At 36.4% G+C, this 25,601-nt stretch overlaps 1 long non-coding RNA gene across 1 annotated transcript; it reads left to right on the forward strand.

Annotated features, from left to right (window-relative positions):
* The first annotated feature begins 20,894 nt into the window (after window positions 1–20,894).
* LOC104649694 (uncharacterized) lies at window positions 20,895–23,182 on the forward strand. Its single transcript, XR_743602.4, has 2 exons — window positions 20,895–21,366; window positions 22,732–23,182. It is a non-coding gene; the product is annotated as an uncharacterized lncRNA (long non-coding RNA).
* The last annotated feature ends 2,419 nt before the right edge of the window (window positions 23,183–25,601 follow it).

Below are 25,601 nucleotides of genomic sequence, written 5' to 3' on the forward strand. Positions count from 1 at the left end.
GCTGTCCAAAATGTTTAAAAACGTTATGCCTAAAGTTATGTTATAAGGTTGGCTTAAAAGATCTCCATGAAATCACATCTTGAATGAAATACCTATCTTATGTCAATGAAATGGCTAAAAGTACTTTGTCAAAAGGGATGCATGCAAATGACTATAAATATATGATTAAATGAGTAAAAGATTGGCTAATGGTTCATACATATTAAGTTTAAATATGAACACACGTAAAATTGGTATATGCCAATAAATATGATCATGCAATCCTTTCCAAAAGCGTATAGGCCAATAGTAATCATATGCCAATCTTGTGTCGTTAGAGTATCAAGTGATAATATAATCACTTCTAAACTAATTCATTGAACCCATAACCAAGGGCATGCCACTCATTGGGACAACTCCCAACATGCTCTAAAAGAATGACATATGAACTCATGAAACTCATTGAATGAAGTGCTCATCATCCATAAACGATGATATGAATCTACTACACTAAAGTAAGTAAGTAACGTGAGTTATAACATAATTAAAGGGGTCTAAATTAAGTAAGTGACCAGAATGGGGTGTCAAAGGAAGTGAGACAAGTTTCACTTACACCTAAGCTACTATGTCTAAAAGAATACTCATGTATGAAGGTGTTAGAATGTGTGAGACTAGTCTCATTAACACCAAAAATGATATGTAAGGACAATTCACATTTCATCAATGTAAAGTAAGGATGACCATTCATCAATAGAGTAAGTAAATCTCAATCTAGAAGCAAGTTTCCACACTGCTTGAGTCAACTCTGAAAGATAAAGAAAATAATAAAAGTGAGCAAAACACCGCTAGATTAGTTATGAGCATGTACTTGAACGTGTAAGTCTCATGAGACGAGACTACTACCGAGGTGGATAAGTATTCTCATTAAGTCCCTAGTCTTTGAACTATGTCTAGCCAGCATAGGAATTAGCTAATGGTTTCCACCTAAGCGAGCTAGTTATGTTTCGATTTCACCTTAGCCAGTGGGATCACCTCTTTTCGATTTGGAGTAGACACTGGATTTCATATCTAGATTACATGATCTATGTCAGTTAATGCTCACTACATGTTCTTGGTATTATAGTCGTGAGCCACTCCTTTCGGTGTGGAGTGAACACTTGAGATAGATTCGCCTTAGCCGGGAATCACCCCTTTTTGGTATGGGACAGAAACTGAATTTCATGAGTGTAACGACCTGTTTAGTCGTTTTGAGCAGCAGATTTTATTTCTGGAAAAACAGGCTGAGACGACGGAACCATGACGGATCGTCATGGGCACGACGGACCGTCGAGGGGTCTCGTTCCAAAACACTTAGAAATTCTGAAATTGGGTACTGAAAATCAACTCTTTGAACTTCGTAACGGAATGGCAGGACAGACCGTCACGGGCGTGACGGACCGTCACAGACTCTTTGGTGGAAATTGAGTCTCTGAACCTTGCGATGACCTGCAGGACGGACCGTCGCAGGCACGACGGGCCGTCACAGGTTGCGTAATCCCAGTCGGAGTCGGATTTCTGGTTAAGTTTTAAAGAGGCGTTTTGGACTATTTCTTGCTATAATTATATATTTCGTGGGTTTATATTAATAACTCAATTACTTGGGGGTTAAAAGAGGTAACCTTAAGTTAATTAGTGGGTTATTATTGCCATCTTTTATTCTTAATTATATACTAATTAGGGTAAAAGAAAGAGGGTTTGAATAAAGAAAATAGAAAGAACAAGAGAAAGAGAGAGAAAGTTGAACGAGGAAGAGAGAAAACGAAGAACAAAGCTTGGGGAAATTGCTTGCTTGATCACTAATCTTCGGTGGAGGTAGGTTATGGTTTCTCTTACGATATTCGTAGTAAACTCTTAATAGCGAAAGATATGTATTGATAATATTGTAAACCCTACTATGTGCTTAATTGTATGCTTGCATGAACGTAATTATATAATTGTGATTATATAAGCAAGATGAAGTTATTGAATCCCAAATCTTGAAAAATCCTAATCTCTTTGTTAATAATGAGGCCTTGGTATAAAAGAAGGCGTGATGAACTAAAATAATGGGATTGATGATGCCTTGGTAAGAAAGAAGGCTTGATGAATTGATAGAAGGAGAATTAGGGGATCGGGTGTCACGAACCGACACGTAGAATTAGGGGATCGGGTGTCACGAACCGACACGTAGAATTAGGGGATCGGGTGTCACGAACCAACACGTAGTATTAGGGGATCGGGTGTCACGAACCGACACGTAGATTTAGGGGATCGGGTGTCACGAACCGACACGTAGAATTAGGGGATCGGGTGTCACGAACTGACACATAGATTTAGGGGATCGGGTGTCACGAACCGACACGTAGATTTAGGGGATCGGAGTGTCACGTACCGACACAAGAGGATTAATGAATATTGAGGGAGCGGAGTGTCACGTACCGACACAAGAGAAATAAAGCTAATGAATCTTGAAAAATGTTAATATACTCAATCTAATGAACATGATTTCCAAATGAGTATGGTATGGAGGCTTGAGTCCTCATGTGTGAACTTGACGGTAATTGTTAATGATATAGTACTTGTTGTTGCTACATGTTGAGTATCATAGTTGATTTTATGATATTACTTGGTATATATTGATTTCTATTTTGAGTTGGCCGATGATATCTACTCAGTACCCGTGTTTTGTACTGACCCCTACTTTTATGTTTTCTTCTTGTTTAATTGTGGAGTGCAGCAAACGTGCCGTCATCTTCGACTCAACAGTAACTCTAGCCAGTCTTCACTACATCGGATCTTCAGGGTGAGCTAATACTTCTAGCTTGTACTGGATCTTCTTACTCATGTCTTGATGCCTTGAAGTTCCGGCATGGACTAGCTTTTACTTGTTTTAGTTTTTAGAATACTCTTAGTTTAGTAATTTGATCATAGATGTTCTTGTGATGATGACTTCCAGATTTTGGGGATAATAATGGTTATTGATTTTATTAATGAGTTTAAGTCTTCCGCATTACTTTGTTGATATTATATTGAAATGTTAAGGTTTAGATTTGGCTGGTTCGCTCACACAGGAGGGTAAGTGTGGGTGCCAGTCACGGCCCGGATTTGGGTCATGACAAACTTGGTATCAGAGCATTAGGTTTGTTGGTCTCATCACACAAGAATGAGTCTAGTAGAGTCTTAAGGAAATGGTAGGGGGACGCCTTTACTTTTCTTTGAGAGGCTATAAGACTTTAGGAAAATTCCATTCCTTCTTTCTTTCTTTCGTGCTATTACTTGGGTCCAATTGGTATCTAGGTGATACAAATTGGTATCTGACCATCTTCACTCTCTTTCGCAGATGGTTAGAACTAGAGCAACGACTATGCCATCATCAACACCAGCACCGGCGGGACAGGGTGCGTCTGTGCCAGCCACTGGGGCTGTAGCTCGAGGAAGAGCAGCGGCAAGAGGCCGTGGTAGAGGTCGTGGGAGGACGTCCTCTAGGGGAAGAGGACGATCACCTAGCCCATCTGATGCTAGGGCGCTGACTTCTCCACCAACTGAGGAAGTAATAAGAGAAGGGGAGGATGGGGAATATGAACAAGTGCAGAATGAGGGATTGCCACCCCAACCTACTCCAGAAATGATCAATCAGGTTCTCGCTTATCTTAGTGGGTTGTCTGATCAAGGTCAGGCACCTCCAGTGTTTTCTGCACCAGCACCTCAGACTCCGGAGGTACAACATGCGGCTACTGCGGCTCCCCGCATGGATGTTCCATTGGAAATAGGCACGTTTCCACGTCTGACTACTGGGCTTATAATGACAAATGATCAACATGAACTTTTCAGTAAGTTCTTGAAATTGAAACCTCCAGTTTTCAAGGGTGCTGAATCTGAGGATGCTTATGATTTTCTAGTTGACTGTCACGAGCTACTACACAAGATGGGTATAGTAGAACGGTTTGGTGTTGAGTTCGTGAGTTATCTGTTTCAAGGGAATGCCAAAATGTGGTGGCGGTCACATGTTGAGTGTCAACCAACAGAGGCACCACCTATGACTTGGGCCTCATTCTCTAGCTTGTTTATGGAGAAGTATATCCCCCGGACTTTGAGGGATAGGAAAAGGGATGAGTTCTTGAGCCTAGAGCAAGGTAGGATGTCGGTCAATGCATATGAGGCTAAGTTTCGTGCACTATCCAGATATGCCACCCAACTTTGTTTCAGTCCACAAGAGCGGATTCATCGTTTTGTGAAGGGGTTGAGATTAGAGTTGCGGATTTCAGCCTTACAGGTAGCGGCTACAGTGAAATCTTTTCAAGAAGTGGTAGACTTCGTGATAGAGGTAGAGGGAGTAAAGCCAGATGACTTCACCATGGCAACTACATCAAAGAGGTTTCGAAAGGGAGGTGAGTTTAATGGTTCTTACTCTAGAGGACAGGGTTCCGGAGGTTACTCAGTTCGACCCATTCAGTCTTCACTACAGATTGTAGTTGGGGGTCCACCTCAGACCGGTCAACACTTCTATGAGAGACCTATGCTTGATTCTAGAGAGTGTTATGGATGTGGGGAGACTGGACATATTAGGAGAAATTGTCCCAAACAGAGTTATAGACCCCCAATAGCTAGAGGTAGAGGTGGTCATGGTAGAGGCCGTTATTCTGGAAGACGTGATGGTCGAGGTAATGGTGGTCACCAAAACGGCCGGGGTGATGGGCAAACTGGAGCCACTACATCACAACATGGTAGGGGCAACGGACAAACAAACGAAAGGGCCCATTGTTATGCTTTCCCTGGGAGATCGGAGGCGGAGACATCTGATGCTGTCATCACAGGTAATCTTCTAGTTTGTGATTGCATGGCTGCTGTATTGTTTGATCCTGGATCCACATTTTCTTATGTATCTTCCTCATTTGCTAATGGTCTAAATTTACATTGTGAATTACTTGATATGCCTATTCGTGTTTCTACTCCGGTGGGTGAGTCTGTGGTAGTTGAAAAGGTATATAGGTCTTGTTTGGTGAACTTTGTGGGGAGCAACACTTATGTAGATTTGGTTATCTTAGAAATGGTTGATGTTGATGTAATTCTGGGTATGACTTGGCTTTCTCCGTAATTTGCGATCTTGGATTGTAATGCTAAAACAGTGACGTTAGCCAAGCCTGGGACAGATCCGTTAGTGCGGGAGGGTGACTACACTTCCGAACCAGTGCGTATCATCTCTTTTCTTCGTGCTAAGAAAATGGTTAGTAAAGGGTGTTTAGCTTTCTTGGCACAACTCAAGGATGACACTACCCAAGTACCTTCGATTGAGTCGGTTTCGGTGGTTCGTGAGTTTCTGGATGTGTTCCCTGCAGATCTTCCTAGTATGCCACCAGATAGGGATATTGACTTCTGTATTGATCTTGAACCGGGTACTCGCCCCATTTCTATACCCCCTTATAGAATGGCTCCCGCGGAGTTTAGAGAGTTAAAAGCCCAACTTTAAGAGTTGTTGAACAAAGGCTTCATTAGACCAAGTGCATCTTCTTGGGGTGCTTCGGTTTTGTTTGTGAAGAAGAAGGATGGGAGTTTTCGAATGTGCATAGACTACAGACAACTAAACAAGGTAACCATAAAGAACAAGTATCCTCTTCCTCGCATTGATGACTTGTTCGATTAGTTATAAGGTGCTTGTGTCTTCTCTAAGATTGACTTAAGATCTGGTTATCATCAATTGAAAATACGGGCAACGGATGTGCCAAAGACTGCTTTTAGAACCAGGTATGAGCATTACGAATTTGTAGTGATGTCTTTTGGCCTTACGAATGCCCCTGCTGCGTTCATGATCTTGATGAACGGGATTTTTAAGCCATATCTGGATCTTTTTGTGATTGTATTCATTGATGACATATTGGTATACTCAAAGAGCAAGAAGGAACATGAAGAGCATTTGAGAATGGTATTGGAAATGTTGAGGGAGAAAAAGCTTTATGCCAAATTCTCCAAGTGTGAGTTTTAGCTAGATGCAGTGTCCTTCTTGGGGCATGTGGTTTCTAAGGATGGAGTGAGGGTGGACCCTTCTAAGATTGAGACAGTGAAGAATTGGGTAAGACCTTCTAATGTGTCAGAAATAAGGAGCTTTGTTGGGTTAGCTAGCTACTACCGCCGCTTTGTCAAGGGATTCTCTTCTATTGCTTCCCAACTGACAAACTTGACTAAGCAGAATGTTCCATTTGTATGGTCGGATGAGTGTGAGGAAAGCTTCCAGAAGCTCAAGACTCTGTTGACTACCGCACCAATTCTCACCTTGCCAATGGAAGGTAAGAATTTCATTGTCTATTGTGATGCATCCTATTCGGGTTTGGGTGCAGTGCTAATGCAAGAGAAGAATGTGATTGCTTATGCTTCAAGACAATTAAAAGTGTATGAACGTAACTATCCAACTCATGATTTGGAATTGGCCGCGGTAGTGTTTGCATTAAAGCAATGGAGACACTATTTATATGGGGTTAAGTGTGAGGTCTATACGGATCATCGTAGCCTACAGTATGTCTTTACTCAGAAAGATTTGAACTTGAGACAGAGGAGATGGATGGAACTACTGAAAGACTACGACATCACTATTTTGTATCATCCGGGGAAGGCGAATGTTGTAGCGGATGCTTTAAGTAGAAAGGCGGGAAGCATGGGAAGTCTAGCTCACTTGCAAGCTTCTAGACGCCCATTGGCTAGAGAAGTTCAGACTCTAGCTAATGACTTGATGAGATTAGAAGTAAATGAGAAGGGAGGATTTTTAGCTTGTGTGGAGGCAAGATCTTCTTTTCTTGACAAGATTAAGGGAAGACAGTTTAATGATGAGAAACTGCGCAGAATCCAAGATAAGGTATTGCGAGGAGAGGCTAAGGAAGCCCAAATCGATGAGGAAGGTGTTTTGAGGATCAAGGGAAGGGTATGTGTACCCCGCGTCGATGATTTGATCAACACTATTCTGACAGAGGCTCATAGTTCAAGGTAGTCTATACATCCTGGTGCAACCAAGATGTATCGCGACCTAAAGCAACACTTTTGGTGGAGTAGAATGAAGCGTGATATTGTAGATTTTATTGCCAAATGTCCAAACTGTCAAAAAGTAAAGTATGAACACCAAAGGCTCGGAGGAACACTTCAGAGAATGACCATTCCAGAATGGAAATGGGAGAGAATCGCAATGGACTTCGTGGTTGGTCTTCAAAAGACGATGGGTAAGTACGACTCTATTTGGGTGATTGTTGATAGGTTAACTAAGTCTGCTCATTTTATTCCGGTTAAGGTGACTTATAATGCCGAGAAGTTAGCCAAAATCTATATTTCAGAAATTGTTCGGTCGCATGGGGTTCCACTCTCCATCATATCAGATAGAGGTACGCAGTTTACTTCTAAGTTTTGGAGAACATTGCATGCTGAATTAGGTACTAGGTTGGACCTTAGTACCGCGTTCCATCCTCAGACCGATGGTCAGTCTGAGCGAACGATTCAAGTGTTGGAGGATATGCTTCGCGCATGTGTGATAGAGTTTGGTGGCCATTGGGATAGCTTCTTACCCTTAGCGGAATTTTCATACAATAATAGCTATCACTCAAGCATTGATATGGCTCCATTTGAAGCATGTATGGTAGGAGATGTAGGTCCCCCATTGGTTGGTTTGATGCATTCGAGGTTAGACCTTGGGGTACTGATCTTTTGAGGGATTCGATAGAGAAAGTGAAATCTATTCAAGAAAAGCTTTTAGCGGCACAAAGTAGGCAAAAAGAATATGCAGATCGAAAGGTTAGAGATTTAGAGTTCATGGAGGGTGAACAAGTCTTGCTGAAGGTTTCGCCCATGAAAGGGGTGATGCGGTTTGGTAAAAGGGGTAAGCTAAGTCCAAGGTATATTGGACCATTTGAAGTACTTAAGCGAGTAGGGGAGGTGGCTTATGAGTTAGCCTTGCCTCCAGGGCTGTCCGGAGTACATCCGGTATTTCATGTGTCTATGTTGAAAAGATACCATGGGGATGGAAACTATATTATTCGTTGGGATTCAGTTTTGCTTGATGAGAATTTGTCTTATCAGGAGGAGCCTGTTGCTATTTTAGATAGAGAAGTCCGCAAGTTGAGGTCAAGGGAGGTTGCATCCATCAAGGTGCAATGGAAGAATCGACCGGTTGAAGAAGCCACTTGGGAGAAGGAGGCAGACATGCAAGAAAGATACCCACATCTGTTTAAAGATTCAGGTACTCCTTCTCGCCCTTGTTTTCCTTCTTGTGATCGTACGGGGATGAATGATGGGTAAATTGGTATCTAATGTAACGACCTGTTTAGTCGTTTTGAGCAGCAGATTTTATTTCTGGAAAAATAGGCTGAGACGATGGAATCCACGACGGATCGTCATGGGCACGACGGACCGTCGAGGGGTCTCGTTCCAAAACACTTAGAAATTCTGAAATTGGGTACTGAAAATCGACTCTCTGAACTTCGTAACGGAATGGAAGGACGGACCGTCACGGGTGTGACGGACCGTCACAGACTCTTTGGTGGAAATTGAGTCTCTGAACCTTGCAACGACCTGCAAGACGGACCGTCGCAGGCACGACGGGCCGTCACAGATTGCGTAATCCCAGTCGGAGTCGGATTTCTGGTTAAGTTTTAAAGAGGCGTTTTGGACTATTTCTTGCTATAATTATATATTTCGTGGGTTTATATTAATAACTCAATTACTTGGGGGTTAAAAGAGGTAACCTTAAGTTAATTAGTGGGTTATTATTGCCATCTTTTATTCTTAATTATATACTAATTAGGGTAAAAGAAAGAGGGTTTGAATAAAGAAAATAGAAAGAACAAGAGAAAGAGAGAGAAAGTTGAACGAGGAAGAGATAAAACGAAGAACAAAGCTTGGGGAAATTGCTTGCTTGATCACTAATCTTCGGTGGAGGTAGGTTATGGTTTCTCTTACGATATTCGTAGTAAACTCTTAATAGCGAAAGATATGTATTGATAATATTGTAAACCCTACTATGTGCTTAATTGTATGCTTGCATGAACGTAATTATATAATTGTGATTATATAAGCATGATGAAGTTATTGAATCCCAAATCTTGAAAAATCCTAATCTCTTTTTTAATAATGAGGCCTTGGTATAAAAGAAGGCGTGATAAACTAAAATAATGGGATTGATGATGCCTTGGTAAGAAAGAAGGCTTGATGAATTGATAGAAGGAGAATTAGGGGATCGGGTGTCACGAACCGACACGTAGAATTAGGGGATCGGGTGTCACGAACCAGCACGTAGAATTAGGGGATCAGGTGTCACGAACTGGCACGTATAATTAGGGGATCGGGTGTCACGAACCAACACGTAGAATTAGGGGATCGGGTGTCACGAACCGACACGTAGTATTAGGGGATCGGGTGTCACGAACCGACACGTAGATTTAGGGGATCGGGTGTCATGAACCGACACGTAGAATTAGGGGATCGGGTGTCACGAGCCGGCACGTAGATTTAGGGGATCGGGTGTCACGAACCGACACGTAGATTTAGGGGATCGGAGTGTCACGTACCGACACAAGAGGATTAATAAATATTGAGGGAGCGGAGTGTCACGTAACGACACAAGAGAAATAAATATAATGAATCTTGAAAAATGTTAATATACTCAATCTAATGAACATGATTTCCAAATGAGTATGGTATGGAGGCTTGAGTCCTCATGTGTGAACTTGACGGTAATTGTTAATGATATAGTATTTGTTGTTGCTACATGTTGAGTATCATAGTTGATTTTATGATATTACTTGGTATATATTGATTTCTATTTTAAGTTGGCCGACGATATCTACTCAGTACCCGTGTTTTGTACTGACCCCTACTTTTATGTTTTCTTCTTGTTTAATTGTGGAGTGCAGCAAACGTGCCGTCATCTTCGACTCAACAGTAACTTTAGCCAGTCTTCACTACATCGGATCTTCAGGGTGAGCTAATACTTCTAGCTTGGACTGGATCTTCTTCCTCATGTCTTGATGCCTTGAAGTTCCGGTATGGACTAGCTTTTACTTGTTTTAGTTTTTAGAATACTCTTAGTTTAGTAATTTGATCATAGATGTTCTTGTGATGATGACTTCCAGATTTTGGGGATAATAATAGTTATTGATTTTATTAATGAGTTTAAGTCTTCCGCATTATTTTGTTGATATTATATTGAAATGTTAAGGTTTAGATTTGGTTGGTTCGCTCACACGGGAGGGTAAGTGTGGGTGCCAGTCACGGCCCGGATTTGGGTCGTGACAATGAGTATCTCACATGATCTAGATTCATTTTAACCGGTGAATCACCTCTTTTCAGTGTGGGGAAGACACTGGATTTCATGTTAAGCTCACATGATCTTATTCCTAATGATGTCACTATGAAAGTGAGAATGAATGATGATGATGGAACGTATGTTCAAAGTAAGCTATGAAGAAGAGCTTAAGAATGTCAATTGCCTATATCAATACTCATGAAGTTTCAGCAAATAATGGACAAAGCCAAATAAGATTTACTTATAATGACTTCTTATATGATGCCTATAAAGGGAAGTAGAAACATAATGTTAACTAAATACCTCAAAACTTCCCTAAGATAAAAGTAATGTAATAGAAGAGATAGCCAATAGATAATGGATTATGAAATGATAATGAATACACAAGGTAAATAATGACTCATTATAAGGTAGGAAAATCATTCCATAGTCCTTGGATTACTTACATCGATTCATTGTGGATACGGGACTACAATTAATCATTGTACTTGTAAGTAAAACATAGGCTAAAAGAATTATTGAACTACACAACAACAAGAAGAAAAAGATTGAAAATAAAACTAACTATAGAGAGGTGAACTCTCGGGTTAGGAAGAACAATTTTTCAATTCTTTGCCCGAGTGGTTCTAAAATTATGTTAATGATTCTAAGGTATTGTAATCATATAGACAATGAGTTGTGTGCTTTGAATGCATTAAAATACATTATATTCATACCAAAATTAACAACTAACGAATTAGGAAAGTCTAGTGATGTCACTTTTCATAAATGACATGTTGTTTACGAAGAGCTTTACTTGATCATGCATAACTTATGTGTATGTGTGCATACACCCATACTTAGTAAAAGTGGTGTACTAACCCTTACTATTTACTATTTTTAGGTGTAGGTCAGAGGATAAATTTACGATTCTCGCAGAGATTTTGATAGAAACGCTTTCTCCAGACCATTTCGTAGTTCCTCTTGATTTCGATAATGCTACACGGATTAGTCCAGCTTTGAATATAGACATAGCTAGTAGATGTTGTCCCTAGCGTTTCCTTCACAGTTTATTTCGAAGCTTTTTGTAATAAGGTTGTTTTTGGAAAACATATTTATGATATATTCATATTCTGTTTCGAATTGATTCTTATAATAGATGATTGTTTCATTTACGTTGAGCTTAGTATATGTGGCAATTAAGTATTAACTAAATGAAGTCTATGTAAACTTCATACTTATAAAAAGTTTTAAATTTTCCGCTAAAATTAACCATATGAATGTGATGAATGCAAGAAGAAACTTTTCTGCGACCTCTGAGAGGTCAACGACGCCGTCTCTATTCGGATTCAAGAATCCGAGTCGTGACAGTTAAAATTCTAGTGACTTGCATTTCAATTCAAATGTTTTAACTAAGTATCAATTTTCTTAAAAATTAAAAAGTTTATTCTTTAAATATTTTCTCAAGTTAATCAAATATTTTAAATTAATATTATTATTTTTATATCAAATCATTTTCCTAAAAGAATAGTCAAAAATATTTAACCTAAATCATAGGATAATGTAGGTTAGCGGACACTTAAAATGTCTTAAAAACCTTCTTGAAGTGTTAATAAGAACCCCTTACTCATTTTCTCTAAATTTATAAAGATTCAATATGTTCAAATATTTTTAAATTAAGTTTTCTTAATTTCTTTAAAAAATTAAGTGGCGTCTCTTTTATGAGTATTTTTCAAATTGTTTTATACTTAGAAACATTTCAAAAGGTGATTTTTCTAAAGATTATAAAATCACCATATGACAGAAATGGCAACTCCGCTGGGGATTTAATAGATTTCAACCATAACAGACTTAAGTTAATTATCAACGTTTTAACCATATTCTTACTTGTTTGCTTATATTGCATGCCTAATGCTTTATTTTTCATACGTATGTGATATAAACTATTTATTTGTTACCGTTTTCATAAATTATATATTTGTTACTGCTTTATAAATTGACATTCTGTTCATACTTCCTGCAATTATAAAAATTCTACACAATCACACGTACACGCGAGGTGAGTTTTGCGCACCCGCAAATTTCTTTCAAAATTTAGGAGAGTTGGCATATGCGCGGGGTGTCCAGATTTTTTTCTGTGCGACCATATAGCCTCCTCACTCGAGTTGTCCTCTCGGGAACCTTGTGTTTAGTAAACCCACTCTTAGTCAACTAGCGTAGAGCAAAATAAAATCCCTCAATTTAGCACATTGAAGTAAGACGACCCAACACCTATGACGTGTTGCGCCCATTAGAGAGACCACCTTGAGTCCAAAACGTTCTACGACTTAAATGGATGATCATACTTGTGTGTTTAAATTTGAAGAATGTATACGTCGTTTGACAAATCATTGTCTCTTGGGACAATGAGATGTTCCAAAAGGACGACATACATCCTTCGAATCGTTAGACCAACCCTTGGCATAAAAGTGTAACATATATGTTTAGAATGCACAATTACTTTTTCTGTGTTATAACAACTTATGTGAAAATATTTCTTTATTTGGAGATACAATTGCTCACTTTTATTAAAAAAAAATTTAGAACCCCTGAGCACATATATCAAGTCACTATCTAAAGTGCATCCAAATATCCTTCGAGTCTTTAGTTTCCTGGAATAATATTCAAAACTCCTTTTCAAATCCTAAATCGTACTCTTTCATCTCAAAAAGGGGAAGTTTCCATCTCAAATCAAAAGAGATTCAAATGGGTCAAACTACGTAAGCCTTGAATTCTCCACTATGAAATACATAGGCCGTTTTTCAAGACTCGGTCTCCATCTTCGATTTTCTTTTTCGGTATTCTTAGCAAATAAGAGTTTCCTCTCAATAAAAAATTTAAAGTATGTCAATCACATAAACAAAATGCCATTGACTCGATGAAGGTCAACTTTTCTGATTCTCTAATTCAAAATGAAATAGACAAATTTCTGTCAATTTAGTCACCTTTCTATATATGTTGGCTCATTTATCTTCAAATGAAGCAACTATTATGTGTTTATAGTAATATGTGTGATATTTTGTATTATTTATCATCAACAAGAACTAACTCAATTGTCTTTTGAGTTATTTTTCTTTGTCAGGCACTCAAAACTGACCTGTGTTGAGAAAATGGCTGAACATCCATACTTCACAAGGTTTAAGGATCCCAAAAATTCCTTTTCTGACCAAAGTTCGTCAAAAGGCAAAGAAAAAGTGGTTGATCATTTCATCCAAGAAGAGCAGTTCCTCTAATTATCTGAACTTTTCTAGAAGACAAAATATCGGAAACACTGATTTGATCGAAATCACTATGAATGATCCTATCATAGTTGAATAGAATAAGCTGATTGCAAAACCGTTCTAACAAATTGATGATATGAGGGCTGAAATGGATAAGTCCCGAGATTTGACAAATTTGAATATTATTGCCAACACTCCTACTCCAAACAATGAAAGACCTTCACTCCTTTTTCCTACTTCAAGTCGAGTATCCAAACATTTTCCAAACAATTCATCTACTGCTACGATTCCAAAATAACCCATGTTTTATGTACGACCAAATTATCAAGCTCCACCACTAAAGTATCCAAATTACAATTTTCGTCACAAAATCATCCAAATCATCTAAATGTTCAATCAAGTTACCAATCCACTATGTCAAATTACCTAAATGTTCTTCATATTTGCCAAATTCTACAATACCCAAATTTCCAAATACCAACACCTACTCGCCGAAACCCTTCACTATATCATCAATTACGTCCACCTCCACAATATAATTACAATATTCCTTGTTTGAAACTTGAGAGGAAACCACCTCGAGTCTTTACTCCTTTGGTTGAAATAAGGACTAATCTTTTTGAGAGATTAAAAGTATCTGGTCTTATACAAATAGTTGATCCAAAAAATGTCAATTCCAGACATAATAGGTATGATCTTCGTTGTGCTTACCATTCAGGAGTTGTCAGACATACAATTGAAGATTGCATCAAATTGAAGCATAAAATTAAGAACTTGATGGATCAAAAGGTTGTAACTCTTCAAATTGTCATACCCAATACCAATACTGATTCACTGTCGAATCATGAAGAGCTTACATTAACATGGTCGAAGTAGAAGAAAATTGGTGTGTGGATAAAACTGTAATTCCATTCAACCTTGATTAGACTTGAGAAATTTGTAGCTTCACTGAGCATAATTGAGAAATCAAAATTTTGGTCATGGCACCACATCAAGCGTTTACTTTAGTGCCAAAAGATGATCAAAACAAGAAAGAGGTTAATCATGTATCGCTAAAGCCTTTGTCTCATATTAGTCTTTTCTAGTAGAAGATACGCCAATGATGATTGTTTAGAGAAGGAACTTGAGATCTTATTTAAGAAGGTAACTTTTTTTTGGAGGAATTGATCGGGACATTAAGCATACGAGACATCAATCCAATGGGAAGAGTTCTTAATTGGACTTCTACGCCGCACTTGATTCCCTGTTCATCTTGATAGACAAAGATGAATTGCAAATCATTTCTAAAATCGGTGGTAGTTGGAATGAGACTTGGGACAACCTTTTATGTCAATTTTTTTCATAAAATTTTTGAAAAAGGCAAAATTTTCCATGTTCATGGCCGAACTTGATTTCCTTGTTTTAAATGAGAAACTATTTTATTGCGAAAAATTCCACTTGCTTTAATTGTTCTTGTTTTAGTAAAATAATTTTAAACTTGTCAATATCTTGTCATGTCATAAGTTAAATGAACAAAAAATGTAGATGACGATGTGTTCTAAGAGTATGATGAGGAGATCATGATATCTGAATACATCACCGAAGAATTAAAAACTCCAGAATCATGATAAGTCAAATCTGGATGACACATAAAAGGATGATTGTGTCAAAGATACTAGAATAATGTCTATCTGACAGAAGCTTGGAAAAGAGAACTCAACAACTTACTAAGTCAATACAACGATACATATGTCAGATAACATGCCAGGGTTGACTATAGACGTTCGTCTCAAGTGGCAAATCTACTTAGATGCTATCAAGAGCTATAGAAGTTGAAGATTTAGAGTTTCTTTATTTTCTTTCCTTGTGGTCGAATCATTGCATGTAATCATCTTTTGTTTTATAGTTAGGAAATTATCTTTTGTAATTTGAACTATGTTCGACCTAAATTCTCAAGAATGAGATACGTAGGAAGTCTATGCCGGTCTCGGTTATTTCCTTATAAAAGTTTCTTATTTTTGTTAATCCTCAAGTGGGGAACTACGTTTGACCTGATTTCTGCCTCAAATGGATATGTAGGAGCCACAAGGGTTCGGTCATATCTCACGTAAGATTACTATTTTTCTTTATAATAGAAAGTGGGATAGAATTTTTGAGAGGGACTAGAAAATTATCAAGAAGAAAATCTCTCTGACAAATCAAAACTTAAGATACATTGTGAGTTGCAATTGAGATAAAATTTTTTGAGGGGGTCTCAAAAATTCTACAAGTCAGATATCAAAAAATTTAAAATACGTTGAGACATATAACTGGGACAGAATTTTTGAGAGGAACTTAAAAATTCTCAAGAAGATAATCTTCAACAAGTCAAAACTAAAGTCACATTACGAATTGCAACTAGGACAATTTTGAGAGGGACTAAAAAAATTCTACAACTCATATATCAAATCTTTGAGATACTCTTAGACATCTAACTCGGACAAGTTTTTTTGAAAATGAGTTGAAAAAATTTCTTCAACCATCACTAGAAGTACGCCATTAGTTTTAAAATTTTCGAGCATGATCAAAAGTATAAAGTTAACTTCAAATGATCACTGACATCATTAAAATTCAAAGTCAACTTCAACAATATCAAACACCATTGAACTTCAGAGTCAACTACAAAACTTTCCAACTATAGAGGATTTCGGGAGAACCATGTGAGAAATGTTTCAAGCTTCAAGGATTTTCTGAATTCTCCAAAAATAAGCCATCGGACACATCAAAAGTTTGAATCAAAGGCGTTCACTTAAGCTAAGCATGACATGACATTTGACAGTGACATTTTCCAAATTGATTCTCAAAAATTATTTATCTTTGATGATTTTTTAATATGTCAAATGTTTTGTATAAATTTATCTTATGCCTATCGACAAGTATGATATCATGGTGATCAACTGAAGATAGAAAAAAAAAAAGGAGCAAGCAATAGAAGAAATCAACACAAATTAATTTTTTTTTTAAAAAAAACTAACAATTTTATGTGGATGTAAGTATATAAGATTGCCTTAAGATCATCATATTTTTCCATTTAATGAATATGGAGGATTCAAAAGGGGGAGTTGCTCCCCAAATTGACAACTTTTCTGTGGAGGCAGAGAAGTTATTGAAGTTCTTCAGGAAAAAAAACAGTTCTAAATACGTACAACACCTCGTTCAAATCTCCCACAAACAAAGAGTCAGATATTAAACACGAAATTTTCTTAATGGAACAAGTGAAGACATCACTCTCAAAATGTACAAGAATCTAAAAATATATTAAATTACATTTTTTCAGCATCAAGAACTATTGGAAAATATTCACAAAATCCTGTTAATATCTGACAAAGTAATGTGAACCACCCAGAGAGACATCGTATTTATAACCAAAAAGGGTATTGCATCTACAAACACCGAGAGGGATATTGCATCTTCAAATGCTGAAAGGACCATCATATTCAAATGCCAAAAGGGCTATCATCTTCTAGCCGCCAAGAAGGTTGTTACATCTTCAAATGCCAAGATGGTCATTGCATCTTCAAATACTAAGAAGGACATCATGTATAAAAAATGCCAGAGGGCCATTGCATCTTCAAAAAAACAAAAAGGGTTGTTACATCTTTTCATTGCCAAAAGGGCCATTACATATCCAAACCGCCAAGAGGGACATCATATTCAAACACCGAGAAATCCATCATATTCTAGCCGTCGAGAAGGCTGTTACATCTTCAAAATTGTTACATCATATATGCAAATGTCGAGAGTGACATTGCATTCAAGAAGACAAGATGGCCATCATCTTCATACGCCGAGAGGGTCATCATCTTCAACCACCAAGATGACAATCATCTTCCATTTCCAAGAAGGACATTACATATTCAAACTGCCAAGAAGGCCATTGCATCTTCAAATTCCTAGAGGGTCATTACATCTTCATATGAAGAGAGGGCCATCATTTTCAAACGCCGAGAGATCCATTACCTTCAAATGCCGAGAGGGCCATTGCATTCAAGATGCCAAGAGGGCCATCATCTTCATACGCCAAGAAGGACATCATCTTTCATTGACAAGAGGGTCATTACATATTCAAACCACTGAGAGAATATTGCAGGTTCAAATGCCAAGAGGTCCATTGCATTTTCATATGCCGAGAGGACCATCCTTTTCAAACTCTGAAAGGTTCATTATCTTCAAACGCCGAGAGGTCCATTGCATTCTAACTACCTTGAAGACTGTTACATCTTCAATCGCCGAGAGGGCCATCATTTTTATATGTAGAGAGGTCCATTGCATCTTTAAAAACAGAGAGGGTCATTGCATCTTCAAATGCCGAGAGGGCCATCATATTTTAACCGCCGGGACATAGCATTCAAGCCGCCAAAAGGGCCATCATCTTCAAATGCCGAGAGGGCCATTGTATTCAAGCCGCCAAAAGGGACATTGAATCTTCAAACGCTAAGAGGGATACCATCTTCATATGCCAAGAGGGTCATTGCATCTTCAAACGCCATGAGGTCTATTGCATTCATTTGCCGGGAGGACCATTGCATTCAAATGCGGTGAGGGCAACATAATCTTCAACCGCTAAAAAGGCCAATACATCTTCAAACACCGAGAGAGTTATTACTTTTTCCAATGCAAAGAGAGAAACATAATCTTACCAATAAATCTTCGACAACATCATCCCACCATCGCATCAACATTCATCCTTCCAATGGATCATCAATGTAGCAACATCATCTTACTGATCGAGCATCCACATGTTCATCATCATGTAGAAACATCATTCTATCAATGAATTATCGTCATTAATAATATTACATTATCGATAAAGTCATCATCCTGTTGTATCATATCAATTCATCACCTGTTGTGTCAAATTTATTTCAGTATTTGTCAAGACATCCAAGAGGATGAATTCTCAAATCAAACCACAGGTGCGGATGACATCAAAAGAGATGCAACACAATGTGGAACTTTTTCTTAGTAGCGAACTAGTCCAAACAGGAGTATCAAACTCTTAAGACGCGAGCTGAGGAGCAACTTCCACTAGAATCAGTCCACACCCCTATCAGAAGGCATGTGGGTTTTTCTTTGGTTTTATTAGTTTCAATTTTGCATCCGGGAACTTTTCACTCTCAATGGAGGGAACTTTGCAATCTGAGTGACAATACATCAAGAGCTTTGGAAATTATGTTTGTGTAAGTTCTTAATTATGGATCTGAAGTGTACCACATTCATAGCTAAAACGTTGTAAGCCTCTTTTTCATACTCAACTTACTTGTCCCTCTTCCTGAAACAAAGGTTATCTTGCATACTATACTTTCTTTTCAACCGATCGAGTCGAACTACAAACAACATGTTCTTAGGGTTTAAGTATATGTAGGCAATCACTAAAACTCAATTGTACTCGTACATTCTCTCTCAAATGTTATTCTCGAGTATTCTTATCCATCATAATTTGATATCGGGATAACTTCTAAATTCTTTCATAATCATACGTCAAATCAAGCGTATTGAACTACAAGTGACCTAAATTCTCATATAGCTTGAGATATGTAGGAATCCATTTCTAGTGCTCAGCCATAAATCCTAAAGTCCATACCAAAAATACATTTCCAAAGGTTGAAGATGTGGTAAGACAAAATTGGATTCGTCAATTTCATTTGCCTCGAATTACTTTCATCAATCCAAGTCAAATGAGTGACAACTGTTGACACCCAATTTTGGATGTCCGCAATATAAATTAATTATCGAGCTTCTTCAATTTCAAATGACTTAAAATAATTAGTTTTATAAAAAAAAAATTAAAACAAAGTACTCCTTTCGTTTAAAAAAGAATGAGACTATTGTCTTTTTAGTTTTTTTAAAAAAAGAATGACCCCTTTCCCTTTTTTGCAACTCTTTAACTTTAGCTCTCCACGTGACATGTTTAAGACCACCAACTTAAAGGGCATACTGGTACATTTTACATGATTTTAATTTAGTACCACAAGATTAAAAAATCTTCTTTCTTTTGTTAAACTCCGTTTCAAGTTAAAGTAGGTCATACTTTTTGAAACGGGGAGAGTAGTTTGTAAGTTAAATACCTTTATCACCTTTTGTAAGTTGTGTGCGTGTGTGTGTGTGTGTGTGTATATATATATATATATATATATATTAGTTTTATTTAAATATTTTGTCAATCGGTTTGATTTAAGTGGTAATTTATATTTTAAATTAATTAGTTTACAATTAAGTTAGTTATTTTATTTTATCAAGATTAAGAAGCTCATTAATTAATTTATATTAATTCGTCCTATTCAATTATTACTCGAATTCATAAATTTAATTAATTTGACTAAGTTCTTAATTTCAATTGGCTACAATTTCAATCAATTAGGCAAAATCCTCAATTCAAAACTAACCATTCTATCTCCTTGAACCCACTTGGCTAATAAGATTGGGCCTTATTTTTCAATTCTTCAGTAGTCATTTGATGCTTTTCAAGTCCAACAACACAATTTTCACGTGCAGCCCACCAGTCTAATCCATAATCCATTACCATAAGCCTAATAAAATCAATGAAAAATTATATATAATAGCAAATTAATAACCTAAAATAAATGGAGTAGCAAGGGTTTGATTTTATTGTGCTCCATAGCAAACGTTAGCTAAAGTTTGTCAGGCGTCTCTCTCCCAAAAATATCGCTCGCCACTCTCCATTTTCGCTCGCCTCTCTCGCTTTGTACACAGAAGTGTATAAATCTTGTTTCTGTTTTGTATAAAGCGAGAGAAATGTATATACACATGCAAAAATATATATCTTCGTGTATACACTTAATTATACAATTTACAAACATTTTACTTCAAATATTGCAAAGAAAAAGACTAATGAATTATACAATTGTGAATTATACAATTGCAGTGAAATACAATTTTTTCTAACTTTATACAACAGAAGTGTATATATTGTGTTTCTGTTATTTTATAAAGCGAGAGAAAAACATATATCTTCTTGCTATACACTTATAATTATGCAATATACATACATTTTAATTCGATACAACTGTATGCAAAACAAATTTCATAAAAATATTGCAGCGAAATAGGCAGCGAATTATACAATTGTGCATTATACAATCGCAGTGAAATAGGATAGCGAATTATACAATTGCAGCGAAATAGGCCAGTGAATTATATAATTTAGGTCAGCGAATTATACAATTGTATATATATAGCAAATTATACAGTTTTATGTTTGCTATGAAGCGCAATTATGTAAACTTTGCTATAGTATACAAATATGAATTTTTTGTTTGCTATATATGAAAGTTACCCTAAAATCAACCCATCAACATCAATCCAACATACATAAAACAACCATATACATATATGCACATACCGACCCGACCCCATACCCGTACCCAAACCCTTGTACGCGTCTTCTTCTTCTTCTAGCTGAAAACCCAAAAATCGACCAAAAAATCCCACACTACCTTGCAGAACCCATACCTAGTAGCCTCAACGTCAAATCCTCAAGTCTCCTTTTGCCCCTTTTTAGGGATTTCCAGATCTCTTCACTGTTGCCTTAAAAAAAGAGCAAAGAAATTCAAATTTCAACTTCGATTTCCCCCTCTTTCAACACCAATCTCATCCTATAAATATCTATTTCTTTCAATATTTAGGAAAGATAAAGTTTTAGAAAGGATTGGAGAAAAGAAGCACAAAAATTGCTTACTAAATATTTATATATAGATTTCTTTTTCTCTCTGGTTTGCCCCCTAACTGAAATTTTCTGGAGCTCATCGGAGCTCACATGTGGTGTTGTATAGCTTCACGGTCAAGCTCGGAGTCTCACCACGCTGCCCGAAAAAGGTAACCTTGCCTCCTCTTGTATTATTTTTCAATGTTGCATGTTGTGTGAGTTCAACACTTGATACAAGGTCTGTTAGTTATGGTATTTGGATATTTTGTTTAACTCTTGCTTTAATCTTGTTTTCCTGTGAGTTTTGGACAGTAAGCGTGAGTCCAGCATTCAAGCATTTGTGAATGTTTATATTAATATTATATATTAGTCGTTATATTTGTTAGCTCAGTTTTGTATCACCATTGTCAGTTGAACTGCTGCTTCGTCTCACTCGAAATGACATGATGGTTATCTAGCTTCAACTTAGAATTTGCTTACTGTATGGTTATGTTTCTTCATGGTTTGCTCGCGCCATTGGCTTTGTCATCTATCGTTTTGAATTTTCATATATGTTAGCCTAATCTCGTCGAATATATCTCTTTCATGTTGGTCGTTTTTCTCTTGTATCTCGGCTATTGATGTCGTGTTTGTCCTCACTGTAATCTCACTTCAAGTTGTCTCACTGTAATGTCATGTTGAACTGCTTTAGCGTCAAAAATGTGAATATGAACCTGATCATCTTCTTTCATTTCCTAAGTTTAGCTGGATGAGTTATAGTGTTACTCATTATGCACAAAGCTTTCATTCAATATTGGGGTTGTTCCTCATTTATATCAATTTTGTCCCTCACTTATGTGGCTATTTTTCATGTTAAGCGTGTTTATTTTTGTCTTTAGTTCTGTTATAATAAGATCTTATGTGTAATATCCTTTCATCTCAGGTTAACAATGTATTCTTAGTATATCTTTTCTCGTATCTTGTAAGTTAGTCGTTATATATTTCCATTCTTTGTTCTTGGGCACTAGCTAGTGCTTTGAGAGCATGCTTGTTACTTTCTTTAACTTTCCTGTTCATCCCCTCCAGTAGTCGATTTAAGGTGTTAAACCATGCTTTTATCATAATAGAAGGGTCATCGTGATTAGTTTAAATATAGTTCCCCTACTCATGCATTTATTAATGTCTAAATATGACCATTTGTTGTACGCTTGTATCCTCTGTTAAGTTGACGTCACTAGTATTTTTTTTTTTGCTTTACTTTGTGGATTGTAAATGAAGAAGTGATCCATCAAATTTTGCTCATTAGAAAAATTATTGTGGTAACATTTGTTTATTAACATAAAGTTTGAGTTTTGTTATAGTAATTATATTGGACTAGTTTCAATTTGTCCTATGGGTTTGAATACTTTATTTTGATGCTCTTATAAATAGGTAAGTTATGTATTAATTGTGTTTGTGCTAAAGTTACTGTTACCAACGGTTTAGCTTAATCATCATATGTAGCATGTTGTTAACTTTTCATTAAGGATGTCTTTTATTTTTTTTGTCCTTTGTAGATCACTTCCTTTTTGGGTTATTGTTTCAGACATATCAAATCCGACCCGAGTCCTCACAAACTCTATCTGATCGCCTTGCCATACAATGATTGGCACATGGAGGCCTAATTTACATTCATCGAGTCAGCCAGCCTTGAGGAATCGAAGAACAAGTCTTTTAAGTTGAAGAAAAGTTCTCGGAAAGTAGAAAAATGAGTTGTATACATCCGATATACTTTGATATATATCATATGTATACAACAAGGGGAATTGGGTCAAAACCCGAAAATTCCAGCAAAATTGGCCCAAAAAGGGGGCCCAAATTCAATCTCTCCATTTCTCTTAACTCATTTAATTGTGTGGTTATTTATTACTTTGTTGTGTACTAACTCTAACTTTAGAACTATAAATTTCCAAAAGATGAACGACATTCTTTATGTTGGTTTATTTAAATATAATTCACTTTTATCAACTCTTACATTTTTATTCAATATACTTAACCAAAACATTTTATTTATTTGTCAATTAATTTAAAATGATTTTCATGCTCAAATCAACCAATTTAGTTTAAATTATTGTTTTACAAATGAATCAAGTAAATTCTAAGTAAATTTTAGTTTTATTAAAATTCACTTGCATTTCAATTCAAATGTTTTAACTAAGTACTAGTTTTTTAAAATTAAAAAAAATTGTTCTTTTAAATATTTTCTCAATTGAATCAAATATTTTAAATTAATACTATTATGTTTATATCAAATTATTTTCCTAAAAAATAACTAAAAACATTTAGCCTAGGTTGTAGGATAACCGCAGGTAAGCGGACGCTCCAAATGCCTTAAAAACCTTCTTGAAGTGTAAATAAGAACCTCTTACCCATTTTCTCTAAATTTATAAAGATTTAATATGTTAAAATCTTTTTAAATTAAGTTTTCTTAATTTCTTCAAAAACATTAAGTGACAACTCTTTTCTAAGTATTTTTCAAATTGTTTTATACTTAGAAACATTTCAAATGTGATTTTTCTAAAGATGGTTAAATCATGGGGTAAAAACTATGATCAAGAACCTAGTAAGTAGGTGGACTGAGATGGTGGTTGGTGGTACGGGTACTAGTGTAATTTTGAGGTATTTGAGAGAGGTTAAAAGTGGAGAAGCGAGTGGTCTTACTGCATGTTCATCCTTGATGTCTATCAGCACGTGTGGTTTTGTAATGATACCAATATTGCCATGCCTTTTGTGGCATAGATTGGATGCAAAGTTAGTGATGTTGCATTAGGTGCAGACGAATAAATTCTCCAACAAACTAATATTTTTCCTTTCGCATGGTGGGAGCCGTGTCTTTTCTTTTTTATTCCCTATCTATACTCTTAGTAGCTCTTGTACCTATTTACACTAGATTTCTGGGGTGCAAATTGCTTTACAAGTCTTAACTTGGAGTCGTTTAAATACTCTTGTTTTATAAAGTTATTATATGATTTTCTTTTATTTGTTCGCTTTCTTAATTCTCCGCATGTTTTGACTATTGGGATATGAGGTTTCTCCTATTTAGGTGTTAGTATGAAGGTGCCCCTACGGTCCAGTGGGTTGGGCCGTGACACCCATTGAGTACCTTGATGGTTGTGAGATCTTTTGATACAAATAAAGATTCATTCCAACCTCAAGAAAAGGATGAAGAATTTTTGGATGATGCAACTCCATATATCAATGTTATTGAAACACTAATGTAGCTTACCAATAATATCCGACTAAATATTTGTTTCGTAGTAAGTTTATTAAACAGATTCAACTCATTTCCAATGAGAAGTCATGGGAAATGTGTTACACATATATTCAGATATCTTCAAGGAACAATTGATATGAGATCGTTGTGTTCTAGTGATCCAAGTCAGAATTGATTGATTATGCATATGTAGGATATTGGACTTACCCGCAAAAAGTTCGATCTCACACATGTTATTTATTCACATATGGAGGTACAATTATATCATGGTGTCCGATGAAGAAAATAATGTTTTGTCTTTCTTCAAATAATGTAGGGATAATAGCCACTCAAGAATTTAGCCGAGAGTGTGTATGATTGAGATTAATGACTCAACACTCTTCGCAATCATCCAGTCTTGTGCAAACAAAGCTTTCAACAATATTATACAAATATAATTCTTCTTGAATAGCTCAATTAAAGGGTGGATACATCAAAGGAGACTGAACAAAACATATTTCATCTAAGTTCTTTTTCAAATCATCTTCTACAAAATGGTGAGATAAATGTTCAATAGATTCGTGTGAGTGATAATCTTACAAATTTATTCACTATGGCATCGCCAACGTCAATATCTGAGAAGATACGATGTACAATTAGAATGCGATGTCTCCAAAATAATAAATAAAATTTAAACGGGGGAGTAAAAACACGTTGTACTATTTTTCTATTATCCAGTGTTTTGTCCCATTGAGTTTTGTTGGTAAATTTTTTAATGAGACAATACTCAAGGTGTATTACAAAATATGTGTAATCTTTTTCCTTCACTAGGCTTTTTCCCACTGAATTTTCTAGTATAGATCAATGAGGCACAATATATATAAACATCCAACGGGGAGTATTACAATTCAATTCAATTGCGAATGTTTCTTTTCATCAAGTACCGAACAAAATGTATTAATTTAATGTAAGCCTTAAAGATGTACTAACATATCTTGATTTAAGGTTGTAAACAGATAATTTCTTTTTCCTAGAAAAGGGTATTCATCACCCTTAAGAAAGATACACTTGAAGAGAGAAAAAAAAACTCTATACTCTACACTTCCCCTTACTATTTGTCTTCCTTTCTTGTTTGAACATTCTCGTAATTCCCTCTTGTTTTACAATAGCTTGAACTTGTTTTTTTTTGTTAAA

The sequence above is a fragment of the Solanum lycopersicum genome, chromosome 10 (assembly GCF_036512215.1).
Source record: "Solanum lycopersicum chromosome 10, SLM_r2.1".
NCBI lineage: Eukaryota > Viridiplantae > Streptophyta > Magnoliopsida > Solanales > Solanaceae > Solanum > Solanum lycopersicum.